The 13,828-nt window shown below is 42.4% G+C and overlaps 1 long non-coding RNA gene across 1 annotated transcript in view; it reads left to right on the top strand.

The window, feature by feature from the left end:
• Window positions 1-13,468: 13,468 nt before the first annotated feature.
• Window positions 13,469-13,828, top strand: part of LOC126066067 (uncharacterized) — a 32,970-nt gene continuing 32,610 nt past the window's right edge. Inside the window, exon 1 of the long non-coding RNA XR_007514998.1 lies at window positions 13,469-13,773. This is a non-coding gene — a long non-coding RNA (uncharacterized LOC126066067). The remainder of the gene's footprint in view (window positions 13,774-13,828) is intronic.

The following is a 13,828-nucleotide window of genomic DNA, read 5'->3' as shown; positions in this document are numbered from 1 at the left end:
AGTTTACTAGTGGCTACCTGGGGTGGGTGGGGGAAACTCTGGTGGCCTAGTGGTTAAGTGCTACCGCTGCTAACCAGAAGGTCGGCAGTTGGAATCCGCCAGGTGCTCCTTGGAAACTCTATGGGGCAGTTCTACTCTGTCCTATAGGGTCGCTGCGAGTTGGAATTGACACAACGGGTTCATTTTTTTTGGGTTTGGGCTGGGTTGGAGGGAGGGGGAAAGGAAGACATAATGCTTGGGGGACACTGAGCTTCTGTTAAGGGTGATGGAGAAATTCAGGGGCCATTGATGTATGAATGATGAATGTAATTAATGTTACTGAAATGTACATGTGAAGATTATAGAAATGGCAAATGTTCTGTTACCTATGTACTTACCGTAATTAAAAAAAAAAAAAAAAAAAGCACATTGAGTTTGTATAGCACTGCTTGACTCACCTGTAGGGGTTGAAGCTCAGACTGGGCTGAGAGACAGCAGGGAGGGGGAAGAGACCGCTGAGGAGTTTAGTGGGAGCCTTGTGGGAAGCCTCACTGTAAGTCAGGTAGATTAGAAGCAGAAGTGGCTCCTGAAAGGAGGCAGAGGCAGCTGGAAGGAGCACTGGTTAGCATCTTACTTGTGCTATTTAGGGTAAAAGAAGCCATACAACAGCCTATTCCAGAGCAACCTTCTCTAGGAATGAGGGGGCTTAGTGGATAATCTCTCCCTGTCCCTCACAGGGTCCCTGGAGCTTCGTAGGAAGCAGAATGTATTAGTTTCATTTTCCAGATGGTTTTATAGGGGTTGCAGAGAGAGAAGCTGGGATATTGCCAGCTTACTGAGAACGCTCAGCATCCTCTCCTCAGCCTAATGGTGCCAGCTGGCTCTCAGGCCAGATATGGAGGCTTTGCCCAGGCACCATCACTCCAGATCCCAGGAGAGATGCCAAGGCCCTGTACTGGGGCTTCTTAGAAGTACAGAGAGACCTGGCCACTTTCATTTTGGGGCTGAGAGGGGCAGTGGTAGCTCTAGGATGTATTGCAAATCTGGAGATGCCAAAACAGGTTAAAAATGTTATGGTCTATTTTACTTTTTTATTTTTATTGTGCTTTAAGTGAAAGTTTACAAATCAAGTCAGTCTCTCATAAAAAATTTATGTACATCTTGCTATATACTCCTAGTTGCTCTCCCCCAATGAGACAGCACACTCCTTCTCTCCACCCTGTATTCTCCATGTCCATTCAGCCAGCTTCTGTCCCTGTCTGCCTTCTCATTTCCCTTCCAAACTGGAGCTGCCCACATAGTCTCATGTGTCTACTTGAGCCAAGAAGCTCACTCCTCACCAGTATCGTTATATATCTTAGAGTCCAGTCTAATCCCTGCCCAAAGATTTGGTTTTGGGAATGGTTCCAGTGTTATGATCTACTTTAAATATTTGCACTTTTAAAAATTAATGGTTTAAAAACACATACGAGGTGAGGCATTAACTAAGGGTAATAGTTACAGAATTTGAGTATTGTAACTGATATCACTAAGTTGTATACCAGTACAAAAAGTAAATAAACAAGGGTGAAAATTGGTCTGGGGAACATCTAGTTCAACTGGCATAACATATTTTATAAAGAAAATGTTCAACATCCTATTTTGGTGAGTAGCGTCTGGGGTCTTAAAAGCTTGTGAGTGGCCACCACTGGTCCCATGCCGTCTAGAGCAAGGGAGAATGAAGAAAACCAGAGACACAAGGAAAAGGTTAGCCCAAAGGACTAATGGATCACAACTATCACAGCCTCCACTCAGACTGAGTCCACCACAACTAGATGGTGCCCGGCTACCACCACTGACTGCTCTGACAGGGATCACAACAGAGGGTCCAGGTCAGAGCTGGAGAAAAATGTAGAACAAAATTCTAACTCACCCCCCGCCCCCCCTGCCAAAAAAAAGACCAAACTTACTAGTTTCACAGAGACTGTAGAAACCCCGAGAGTGTGGCCCCCGGGCACCTTTTATGAAGTCACTCCTGAGGTTCACCCTTCAGTCAAAGATTAGACAGGCCCATAAAACAAAACAAGACTAAATGGGCACACCAGCCCAGGGGTAAGAATGAGAAGGCAGGAGGGGACAGGAAAGCTGGTAATGGGGAACCCAAGGTTGAGAAGGGGAGAGTGTTGACATATCTTGGGGTTTGCAACCAATGTCACAAAACGATATGTGTATTAATTGTTTAATGAGAAGCTTGTTTGCTCTGTAAACCTTCATCTAAAGTACAATAAGAAAAGATGAAAATGACAAATAGATTGTTATACTTACTTTCACGACAAAAACAGCAGCCAAAAAAAAAAGGGGGGGGGCTGCAACTGTTGATACTTTCTTGCTGTTACTGTGTGCCACTGAATTGGTTCCAACTCATAGCAGCCCTACAGGACAGAGTAGAACTGCCCCATAAGGTTTCTTAGACTGTAATCTTTATAGGAGCAGATCACCAGGTCTTTTCTTCTGCAGAGCTGCTACATTTAGGTACAAACAAACACCTCATGGTGCAAAAGTTTAAGCTCATGGTTTCTTAGGCTTGCCCAGTCAACTGGCCTAATATTTTTTAAAGTTTCTGCTGTATTACCTAGTTCAGTGAGTAGTGCCTGGGGTCTTAAAAGCATCCTAGCCACCATTCAAGATACAACAATTTGTCTCTATTTGCCTGGAGCAACAGACGAAGGAGATCCAGGAATTGGATAAGGAAATGATCTGCAAGTCTAATTGCCTCCATGAACTGCTACCTCCCTTGCCTTAAGACTAGGAGAAATGGATGGTGCCTGGCTACCATTACAGAATGTTTTGATCAGGGACCCAATAGATGGATCTTGATCAAAAGGAGGAAAATTGTGGGATGGAACTTCAAATTCTTACTGAATACCAGACTTACTGTATATATTGAGACTGGCAGAACCCTGGAATCTATTGCCTGTAAACAACTGTTAAACTTTGAACCGAAACAATCCCATGAAGTCATCTTTAAACTAAACAGCAGTTCAGGTCAATAAATAATGTTTGCTTTGAGCATTGTGCCCTTTTGCCTGGAGCATTGTGTCCTTTTAAAAAATTACCTGTATGAGATGAAAATGACCATAGTAACTCTAAAGCACAGATGAGAACCTTAAGTGGCAAAAAGTCTAAGTTAACAGTGGTGAAACCATGTGGGCAGAGATAGGGAGAATGGTGATACAATGTGAAGCATGTAACCATTTTCAATGAACTCTACATGTAAAAATTGTTGAATGGGTGTGTGTTTTGTGCATATTTTCACCAAAAAACTATATTAATATCCTGTTTCTCATTAAACCTTCAATCACTAGGATAAAACCTACCCCTGCAAGCACACACATACAAAGTGAATACACCAAACCAAATCAGTTACCATAGAGTTGACTCTGAATTGTGGTGACCCCATGTGTGTCAGAGTAGAACTGTGCTCCATAGGGTTTTAGTGGCTGCTTTTTGGGAAGCAGATTTGCCAAGCCTTTCTTTGAAGGTGTCTCTGAGTGGACTTGAACCTCCAACCTTTCAGTTAGTAGCTGAGCACATTAGCTATCTGCACCACACTGGGAATCCCAAAGTGAATATAGACTTACCATAATTTGGAAAACACATCAAAATCTAAAAGGAATCCCTCTCAGGAATGTAGGACCCAGGCCCAGTGGCCCTCTTGCTCCTACCCTTGTCTGAGTTCTGGACCCTCGAACCACCCATGTGGGCAGCAGCAAGTGTCTGACTTTTTCTGTGGGGTTGGGGAAGGACAGGAAGAAAGGTCCTCCCTTCCCCTGACTCTACTCTAGCTGCTTCTTGCCCTCAGAACCACTCTCCCCTTCAGCCCCTCCTGTGGATCCTAGAAATTTGCTTTTTGCTGGCCAAGGGTGGAGGCTTGGTTCAGCCAATGCCCCTGCTGAATGCAGTCTCCCCAGGGGCCAGGACCTGACTGCCCCCATGCTCTGGGCATGCATGAAGAAGGCTGGCCAGGCATGGCATCTTCAAGCCCAGAAGATGTTCCTATGGTTCCGAACCCTAGAAGCCTTGCCCTAGATCCCTCCCTAAAAAATTATTCAACACTCACAAAGAGCAGAACCACCTGGTACCCACCTGTGCCTGGGGACCTGCTCTCTCAGACAAGGACATTCTCCCTTTTCAAGTCCTCCCTCCTCTCTGAAGCCACCCTTGGTAACTCCTGACCCCCTACACACTTCCCTCCTCTGTGTTCACCCAGAACACTTTCCTATTACACACAGACTTGCCTTGTCCAAGGCCTTGTTCCTTTCTTCAGCGGCGTCTTGTCTAATTATGTGAAAGTCCTGGCTCTTGTTAACGATTGTAAACTGCTGAGAGCAAAGGCCAGAGTAAGTTCTCTTTTTATACTCCACAGTTCCCTGCACGGTGCTGGCCAGAAGCTCAACAAAACCACGCTGATTTGAAGTGCGTTCCTCCCTCCTCTGTTCCAATTCTATGTTTAGATTTTCTGGCATGGTTAGGGATGGGGCTGGGCCTAAGCCATGAGGTCCTTCTAGATGGGCTTGAGGCACTCACTGCAGCTCTTGTGACTTAGTCTTTCTTTGAACTCCCAGCCTGATGCAGAGAACAAGCCATCTCAGCAGTGAGTGTGCCACAATGTGCAAATCCCCAAGAAGCCCCAGGGCTGCAGAGGGGGCATCATTAGGAAGCACTTACATGGTGCTGGGCAGGGTGGATTGGTGGAAGGGAGTGGGGGAAAGGGACGGTCTGGTTGGGGTGAAGGGTGTCCTGGAAGTTTCCGCCTCAAGTTCTTGGGCTTGAGATATCACAGAAGCCCAGCTCCCCTGGGGGTCTGTGGACAATCTTGGCCCCCTCGCAGCTCCTCGAGTTTTTAAAGAGATCTTATGTTCCAAGGAGTTAGAATTACTATTTCCCAAATGTTGAGAGCTTCTTGGTCCAAGTCAACATTTGAAACGAAAAGAGCAAGAGAGAGGCAGAAAAAATAGACAAGGATGCTCCAAGGCAGGTGTCCACCTCTGCTCACACCTGTGCCCATGGAACCCTCCACCAGCCCAAAGAATGCCGGCACATTCCTTGTAGGATGTGCCCAATAATTCTTACCTATAGTTGCTGTCATGTACTTATGCTTGTGAAACACTGAAACTTGTCTGTTACTGCTGGGGTGTCAGCTGCCTGGTAGCTCTCAAAACCACCCAAGGAGCTGCTTTGTCCAGTTCCCAGACAGGAAGGAGCAGGGGTTCCAGTTCCATAGCTCGAGCAAATCTGTGGGCAGCCCCTGATTAAGATGTGAAAAGAGAAGGAGAGGTGAGTGCTTTTGGCTGCTCTCACATGCTGGTGGACTTGGGGGAAAGCTGAAGGCCCTCCCTCAACTGCCTGTGGGTGACCAGGCATGCCAGACATGCTCTGAGCCAAGGTGCTGGGCTGCATGCAGAAAGCTCCTGGTACGCAGAGGCCTCCTGTTTTAGTTATCTAGTGCTGCTGTAACAGAAATACTACAAGTGGATGGCTTTAACAAAGAGAAATTTATTCTCTCACAGTCTAGGAAGCTAGAAGCTTGAATTCAGGGTGCCAGCTCCAGGGGAAGGCTTTCTGTCTCCGTCCCCTAGTCTAGGAGCTTCTCTACACAGGAATCTTGGGTCCAAAGGATGTGCACTGCTTTCTTAGTGGAATGAGGTCCCCCTGTCTCTCTGCTAGCTTGTCTCTTTTATATTCAAAAGAGATTGACTTAAAATACAACCTGATCTTGTGGAGTCCTACTTCATTAACGTAACTGTCTCTAATCCTGCCTCATTAACATCATAGAGGTAAGATTTACAATACATAGGAAAATCACATCAGATGACAAAATGGTGGACAGTCACACAATACTGGGAACCATGGCCCAGCCAAGTTGATACATAATTTTGGGGGACACAATTCAACTTATAACCCTTCCTATGGCCATTTAATGACCCACCTTCAATCCTGTTTGGAGGTCCAGGTATGGCGAGGCATTAGGGTCTCCAGGAGCCCTAGGAAACCTTCTGGGAGAAGTATGCAAAAGTGGGTGGTGTCTAAGTAATCTAGTGCTGCTATAATAGAAATACCACAAGTGGATGGCTTTAACAAAGAGAAATTTATTTTCTCACAGTCTAGTAGGCTACAAGTCCAATTTCAGGGTGTTATCTCCAGGGGAAGGCTCCCTCTCTCAGCTTTCTCAGCTCTGGAGGAAGCTCCTTTTCATCAATCTTCCCCTGAACTAGGAGCTTCTCCTTGCAGGAATCCCGGTCTAAAGGACACGTTCTGCTCCCAACACTGCTTTCTTGGTGGTATGAGGTCCCCCTCTCTCTCTGCTATCTTCTCTCTTTTATCTTTCAAAGAGATTGGCTTAAGACACAATCTAATCTTGTATATCTCATCAATATGACTGCCGCTAATCCATCTTATTACGTCATAGTGATAGGATTTACAACACAGGGAAATCACATCAGATAATAAAATGGTAGACAATCATATAAGGGAATCATGACCTAGCTGAGCTGACCGATATCTTTGGGGGACACAGTTCAATTCATGACAGGTGGTGTAAGGTTATGGGTGCAGTTCCACAGTCAGCTTATCTATATCTGAGTCTGGGCTTTTGTACTTATTAGCTGAATGAACATGGGCACGCTTCTTAACCTCTTTGGGCAGATAGAAAGCATATGTTTTTGCTTTGTTTAAGCCTTTAATGGGCTAATCCATGTGAAGGAACTGGTGTGTAGGGTATATACAATAAGTCTTATCTATAGGGTTGCTACAAGTCAGAATCAACTTGATGTGAATGGGTTATATGATGATGTAATAAACGGTCCCAGGCACAAAAGGTAGGTTTTGCATTAGATAGGCTTCTAAGATCCTATTTAAAATGTTATGAGTATTTAGAGAAGTATGTTTTAGTTACTAAGAGTCAGCATGGGTTCCAGTGTAGTGGACGTTTGTAGTGTTTGTCCATCATCTAACCTCACTTCCTAATAGCACCCATTACTTCCTCTTTTGGGACCACACTCCTGGGTATAGTTGTGGTGAGAGTCAGTGCTCTTTCCTTATAGAACTCAAAGTTTCCCCTCTCTTCTCAGCCATGGGTTGGGCACATGACTTGGGTTTGGCCAATTAAATTTTCTATCCTGGAAATTGACTCTGTTTTCTCTTTCTGGATTCCAGTTAGATAGATACTGGGCCTTCTAGATTGGTCATTTTTTTCTCTCCCATTTTCTATATTTTATTTTTCTAGATAGTTCCTCTATTTGATCCTCTATTATTTCTATTGAACTTATTATTTCAGCTACGGTAATTCTAACTCCCAAGAGCTTTTTTCTGTTTTCTGATTATCCTTTTTACTTTTCCCTAAATACAGAATTCTGGTTCTTTTTTTTTTCCTCCATGGATACGTGTCTTCTCATATTTCATTAGAACTACCCAGTGAAAACCTTATGAATACTCACCAAAATTGTCTGATATAGTGCTAGAAGGTGGGCCCCTCGGGTTGGAAGGCACTCAAAAGATGACTGGGGAAGAGCTGCCTCCTCAAAGTAGAGTTGATCTCAAAGATGTGAATGGAGTCAAGCTTTCTGGACCTTAATTTGCTGATGTGACATGACTCAAAATGAGAAGAAACAGCTGCAAACATTCATTAATAATCAGAACGTGGAATGTAAGAAGTATGAATATAGGAAAATTGGAAATCATCAAAAATGAAATGGAATGCATAAACATCCATATCCTAAGCATTAGTGAGCTGAAATGGACTGGTATTGGCCATTTTGAAATCACATAATCATACAGTCTACTATGCCAGGAATGACAACTTGAAGAGAAATGGTGTTGCATTCATCGTCAAAAAGAACACTTCAAGATCTATCCTGAAATACGACACTGTCAGTGATAGGATAATGTCCATACGCCTACAAGGAAAATCAGTTAATACGACTATTATTCAAATTCACATACCAATCAGGAAGGCAAAAGGTGAAGAAACTGAAGATTTTTTTAACCAACTTCTGCAGTCTGAAATTGATTTAATATGCAAATAGGATGCCTTGATAATTACTGGTGATTAGAATGCAAAAGTTGGAAACAAAGAAGAATGATTGGTTTTTGGAAAATATGGCCTTGGTAATAGAAATGATGCTGAAGATTGCATGACAGAATTTTGCAAGACTAAAGACTTCTTCATTGTAAATACCTTTTTTCAACAACTTAAAGGGCGACTACTGCTCATATGCCAGTCCAAGTTGAAGCTGAAGAAAATTAGAACAAGTCCACGAGAACAAAAGTGTGATTTTTTTTTTTTTTAGTGTTTTCTTGGCTGTAATTTTTTAAAAGTAATTTTTATTGTGCTTTAAGTGAAAGTTTACAAATCAAGCCAGTCTCTCACACAAAACCCCATATACACCTTGCTACACACTCCCAATTACTCTCCCCCTAATGAGACAGCCCACTCCCTCCCTCCACTCTCTCTTTTCGTGTCCATTTCACCAGCTTCTAACCCCCTCCACCCTCTCATCTCCCCTCCAGGCAGGAGATGCCAACATAGTCTCAAGTGTCCGCCTGATCCAAGAAGCTCACTCCTCACCAGCATCTTCTCCAACCCATTGTCCAGTCCAATCCATGTCTGAAGAGTTGGCTTTGGGAATGGTTCCTGTCCTGGGGCAAAGAAGGTCCGGGGGCCATGACCACTGGGGTCCTTCTAGTCTCAGTCAGACCATTAAGTCTGGTCTCAAAGTGTGATCTTGAGTATATTCCACCTGAATTTAGAGACCATCTTAAGAATAGATTTGACACACTGAACACTAATGACCAAAGACCAGACGAGTTGTGGAATGACATCAAGGACATCACCCATGAAGAAAGCAAGAGGTCATTAAAAAGACAGGAAAGAAAGAAAAGATCAAAAAGATGTCAGAAGAGACTCTGAAACTTGCTTTCGAATGTCAAATAGCTAAAGTGAAAGGAAGAAATGATGAAATAAAAGAGCTGAATGGAAGATTTCAAAGGGTGGCTCCAGAAAACAAAGTAAAGTAGTATAATGAAATGTGCAAAAACCTGGAGTGAGGAAAACAAAAGAGAAGAACACTCAGCATTTCTCAAGCTGAAAGGACTGAAGTAAAAATTCAAACCTTGAGTTGCAATACTGAAGGATTCCATGGGGAAAATATTAAACAACACAGGAAGCATCAAAAATAGATGGAGGGAAAACACAGAGTCGCTATACCAAAAAGAACTGGCAGATGTTCAGCCATTTCAGGAGGTAGCATATGATCAGGAACAAATGATATTAAAGGAAGATGTCTAAGCCGCACTGAAGGCAAAAAACAAGGCTCCAGAAATTGACAGAATACCAATTGAGATATTTTAATAAATGGATGCAGCGCTGGAAGTGCTCACTCGTCTATGCCAAGAAATTTGGAAGACAGCTACCTGACCAACCAATTGGAAGAGATCTATATTTAGGCCTATTCCAAAGAAAGGTGATCCAACTGAATGTGGAAATTATCAAACAGTATCATTAATATCACATGCAAGTCAAATTCTGCTGAAGATCGTTCAAAAGCGGTTGCAGCAGTACATTGACAGGGAATTGCCAGAAATTCAACCCAGATTCAGAAGAGGATATGGAACAAGGGTTATCATTGCTAATGTCAGGTGGATCCTAGTTGAAAGCAGAGAATACCAGAAAGATGTTTACCTGTGTTTTATTGACTAGGTAAAGGTGTTTGACTATGTGGACTGTAACAAATTATGGATAACATTGTGAAGAATGAGAATTCCAGAACACTTCATTGTGCTCATGAGAAACCTGTACATAGATCAAGAGGCAGCTGTTCAAACAGAACAAAATGATACTGCATGGTTTAAAGTCAGGAGGTGTGTGTGTCAGGATTGTACCCTTTCGCCATACATATTCAGTCTGTATACTGAGCAAATAATCCAAGAAGCTGGACTATATGAAGAACGGGGCATCAGGATCGGAGGAAGACTCATTAACAACCTGTGTTATGCAGATGACAAAACTTTCAGCAACCAAGGTTGTGTCATCTGCATAACACAGGTTGTTAATGAGTCTTCCTCCGATCCTGATGCCCCGTTCTTCATATAGTCCAGCTTCTTGGATTATTTGCTCAGTATACAGACTGAATATGTATGGCGAAAGGGTACAACCCTTATGCACATCTTCCCATTCTATCTGGGACCATGAATTCAGTCCCCAGCTGGAACCGGTAGCGGCAGGTGGGCACCATCTAGTTCTTCTGGTCTCAAGATAGGTGATGTCATTGTTCATGTAGTCTACTGGTTGTGTAAACTAGTTTCTTCACTGAGTCTTCAGTTTCCTTCTTTCTCTTTTGCTCCTGATGAGTAGAGACCAATAGTTGTATCTTAGATGGCCACTCACAAGCTTTTAAGACTCCAGACACTACTCGGGATTAGGATGTAGAACATTGTCATTATGGACTATATTGTTCCAATTGACCGACTTGCCCCATGAGACCATGGTCCTAAACCCTGAAACCCAGTAGAACAATCCCGTGAAGTGTTTGGTTGTGTCTAGGAAGTATCCATAACTGTGCCCCCTATGTGTTTATTTTATATCTAAAAATATATGCATCATGCATAAAGATTTATGTACATATGCCTACAGTTACATCTATACCTATACATCCATATATTCATATATGCCTTCTTGTACATATTTACTCATGCATATATATCTCTGTAACCAAAAGACACATATTTTTTAGTTGGATGTAACTTTCAAATGTGACTATAATATTAGCAATTTAACAAAAAAGTGGAATATGCTGTTTTAGTGGAATGAGAGGAATTGGGTTATAAAATTTTTAGTGAATGTGGGATACTAAGGTTTTTACTATATACCACATTTTCTACAAAAGAATATTCTACAACAAAGAAAATGAGTAAGTGAATTTAGTTGTTTCAACAGTCAGTGTAAAATTCTGTTGCTCTCCCACAACAAAAAATTGACCTCACCAATTTTGCTTTAAATGGCTCATATTTCAGATTTAATGCCTGTTTCATAATAAATGCTATAATTATAAATGAACAAATGAAAAGATGTCATAAAGGAAATTTGTCAGAAAACAAGTATTAAAACAAATGACTATTTTATTTTTAGACAGATTTTTCACCTTTTAACATGTTATAGTTAAAAACATTTCTTTCTGTTCTTAGCTCTTACAAATTCTTCAGTGATTTTGTCACAATTAAGCTGCCGAACAATATCTACTTCCATACGTAATAAGGATAGTGAATAGAGTCTTTCTTGAATCATTGTATGCTGAGGGTTTTCAAGTGTCCTTAGGGATGAAAATGAGCATTCTGTTGTGCAGTTTGTGATCATTAATGTTAAGAATATGTGTAAAACAGTTTCAACGTTGGGAAATACACATTGTATTTTATCTTTTATTATGGAACCCTACATGAGTAAAATTTGTCTTTCCTGAATCTGTAAACTTAGTTCTCGCTTAATGAAATTGTCACACTTCTCTGTAAAGGTTTGTATTTAAGTCATCAGTGTAAGCTTGCACTAATTTCTGGGATGCCTTTATGCATCTTCATCAGGCATATCCACATTATTTAAGAAGGAAAATCTATTTGAAAGAACTTCATTTGATACATAAAATAAAATTTTTCATGTTAAATATCAATATTTCCAGTATTTTTGGATGTTCTCTATGTTAGTATTATATTAAATTATTATTCATTAGTATTATATTAAATGTATGCTAAATTGCATCCACATGTATGCCAAACATATTTTAAAGTTAAAGTTATAAATATTATTGTTTGCAAAACTTAGGACATAACTCTGTATGTAAATGCTATACGGTTAAAAAGTAATTTGATTGAATTCATTGCAATGGTTGACTTATTCAATTTCCCTTGCTTTTGCATGTCATCTGGAACTGGAGTTCCCATAGGTTGTTTACCAGAATGTGCGCAATAGCATACCTTTGCGTTTGTATCATGGCAAAGAGCATCGGTCGCCCTCCTGATTGGAGTTTCTGGGTCAGTAGACGTGCATGTATAAGACGGTTCTCTCAAAATGGATCAGAGACCTATTAGCTACTGATATAATCTGTCCTTGACCAGTAACTGCTCGTGTTGGATCCAGTTGCATATTGGGTGAATGTATGGAGAGTTAGGCTGGACGGCACACCCCCACGTCTTGTTTCTTAGAAAGACATGATATACTCCCAACAGACCCACTAAGATAAGGAGTTTCAATTACATGGGAGGGGACCACAAGAGACAGATGTCAACAAAGGTGTTGAAGTGGTAGGGGCCTCATAGCTTAAACACCTTGCATGTGGGCGGCCTCATGATCCTGCATGAACTTTATTTCCAGCCAGTACGTTCTCATGCACTGGAGCTGGTATCGATTTCATTTAGTGCCTTGTCAGTTCCCTTCCACTGTGGCGCTCACCTTTCCTTGTGCCCTGTCTGCTTGGCGTCCCATGGGTCTTTGCTTTAGCCAAGTGGTGCCCCTGTTTTGTTGATATCCTAAGCACGGGCTTACCTTGTTTTTTGGGTAATCTGTCCCTGCTTCTCATCTATGCGTTAAAGTAACTGTTGTTCAGGGAGGCACTTGAGGGGATCCCTGAATTGGGTAGGAGGTTGAAGCAGGCATTCTACATGTGAATTAAATTTTCCCTTTGGGCAAGCGGCAAGGGGTGAGACAGAGCAGTCCTCAATAAGTCAGCAGATCTCCAGTAGGAGTGACAGCTGCTCTTGCTAAAATGAAAATATACTAGGAATAAACAGGCTGTTTTGAGAGTATGTTCCTGGCACACTCTTCTGAGGATGCAGAAGAATAGTTTGAAAAAACCAAATGCATTTTCTTTATCAAGTCATGTGCAAAAAGAGTAATACTAGGGGAAGCAGACTTGTTGCCCACGAAGATAAGATAGCTTAGTAGAGGATTGGAAGGAGGAGTGTTGTCAATCAGAGGCAGGCTGCTGTATTCCAGTTGCTTCTCTGATGAACAGATATTTACCTAGGGCCAGGGGCTGTGGTGGGAGGGGTTAAAAAGGTGGCTGAGAACCAGTACCATATTCCTTTTTTGTTCTAGTTTTTGGTTTACTTATTGGGCTTCGGGGATATTCTTGGAGGGGCAATAAAGCCTAGCCCAGTGGTTGAATGAGATGGATGTCTTTGGAATAGTTGGTTCTGGAAGAAGCTGGAAATTTCTGCACGTATGAGCACAGGGTGTCCTTTCCAACCTAAGATGACCCAATTCCGGATTTACGTAAAGTCTGAGTGGGCCGGTGCTGATGGGAATTTAAGTTGGTTACCCCAGAAGCAGACCCTGAGGTAAGGATTTTGAGTGTTGTTGTTTATTTGGGAGGTGAAGGAACCATGGGGAGAGTGAGGCAAATGCCACTGAGGGCAACTGAAGCTTATTCATGCTGGAACAACGTAGAATGCTTGCCTCAGAGCAATCCCCACGTGATGAGAGAGCTGGGATTTTTATACACCGGTGTAGGGTAATGCTATTCAGCTATATGCATCCCCTCCCTAGTGGAATCAGCTTTGCTCTTCCCTGAAGCATGCTGGAGATGAATTTGGGATGGACTTGGGCTAAGGTACAAAGCCGGGAGAGGCATGACTGGGCCAGTGGCCAAGGCCGAAGAATGCCTTAGCAACAAGAAGGAAAACATCTGGGCCTGGACATGAAGTCCTTGGGAACACTGACTGCCCAAGGATGTGGGAGAAAAACAATGATCCTTGGCCCCAACTGGAATGGTATGTAAGCTCGGGTCCCTTGCTAGGTGGTTGCAGAAAATACTCCAGCCAGCTG

The sequence above is a fragment of the Elephas maximus genome, chromosome 2 (genome assembly GCF_024166365.1).
Source record: "Elephas maximus indicus isolate mEleMax1 chromosome 2, mEleMax1 primary haplotype, whole genome shotgun sequence".
NCBI lineage: Eukaryota > Metazoa > Chordata > Mammalia > Proboscidea > Elephantidae > Elephas > Elephas maximus.
This window is presented reverse-complemented; position numbering and strand designations above follow the sequence as displayed.